The sequence below is a fragment of the Galeopterus variegatus genome, unplaced genomic scaffold, assembly GCF_000696425.1.
Source record: "Galeopterus variegatus unplaced genomic scaffold, G_variegatus-3.0.2 Scaffold4095, whole genome shotgun sequence".
NCBI lineage: Eukaryota > Metazoa > Chordata > Mammalia > Dermoptera > Cynocephalidae > Galeopterus > Galeopterus variegatus.
In genome coordinates this window covers 160,625-162,201 of record NW_007730206.1, presented here as the reverse complement: position 1 = coordinate 162,201, position 1,577 = coordinate 160,625, and positions in this window count along the sequence as shown.

The window sequence follows — 1,577 nt, the reverse complement described above, 5'->3', positions numbered from 1 at the left end:
TTCTTTAGCACTGACATCTGAGTCCTTCATACTTAAGAGATTATACTCAGTGATCTAACTGACAAGTTACAGACAGTCTAGTCTGTAGGGACTGTAGATCATATAGCTTAAAGTCCTAATTAAATCATCAGATCCAGACCTCAGTCCAGCCCAGTGGTGGTTGGTGTTCATCAGGAGAACCATGTGTTTATTTCAGCTCTTGCTAACAAAGCAAAGCTCTAAAAAAGAAACCATGGTTATCTTTTCTGGGACCTTTTAAACGCCCACATTCTTGCATTTTTTATCCATTGTTTCAATTGGTCCTTTGAGAATAATGCCAGCCTGCTTTTGCATAACATGATACAGCTTATAAAGCACTTTCCACTTATATAATCCTGATAATAGCCTTCTTAAGTGACTTCTGTAGTGGTAACTCCATTTCACAGATGAGGAAACTGAAGCTCAGAGAACCTAAATAATTTTTATAAGGTAACAATATACTCACAAGTGACGATGCCAAGACCCAACCCAGGTCTTCTGCAAGGGCCCAAAAAGTAACAGCATCTATTTCATCCGGCCTTTATCACATACCTCTTGGTAACAGCCTGAGGATTTTCATCATGTCCTGTTTTACTATTAAATCTTAATGGACTTAGATTTTTCTCACAACCTAGATGATAAACCCCTGTAGACTGGGGCTGTGATAGATGTCTTTGTACCCATTCATTCATCCTTTCAACAAAAACGTACTAAGATCACTTATGTGCCGGGCATGATATTAGGTGCTGCAGGATAAAAGTGACTAAGATGTGGTCCAGTCAGATGGTGAACGATAACAAAACCCTGTGACTACCATTGCACAGAGGTACACGCGGGGTGCTAGCAAGTCCTGAGGGGTCAGGGAATATTCTCAGGAGGAGACTAGTGGGTGAGGAGACTCCTGATTGATCCACACCACCATGCAAATAAACACCTAGTAAGAAACTGCATAACCAATGAATTCATGAAACCCCCTCCCACAGACAGTGCGCTGTCATGAATGAGATCCAGGTCTCTGCTGGGATTTAGGGTAATTTCAGAGTAGCTGAGTGAGGTTCTGCCTAAACCAAGAGAACATTGCTGGAACTGTGATTAAAAGATGCTAACATCAAGCCAAGCCACCTTACACTATAACTCTCTGCAGTTTCAAAGTGAGGACTGATCATTGTCCAATAAAAACAAATCTGTCCTTTATTGTAAGTAAAGAAATAAAAAGGAGGAGGGTCTGGAAATGACTTCAAGAAGGCCATTTTAATGAATGTAGTGTTTGAAATTCAGGTAAATAGAGCATCTCTCATTCTCAGCACAAAAAGTTATTCAATGTGGCAGCCAAGTCAGCCATGAGAATTTGTGGCACACCAAAGTCTAGGTTATAGGTGGCTGGGAAGCCACGATGTAACACCAGCCCTTCCCTTGCTAATGGGTGCCCTTAGCGGACCTCAGTACACCTCAGTCTTCTCAAATCTTCAACAGAGGGGTGCAGTAGATAAGGTCTCTTCCACCTCCTTAATTTTTTGTTGCTAGAAAATGAAACAGGTAGAACTCAGTCTCATACCGAT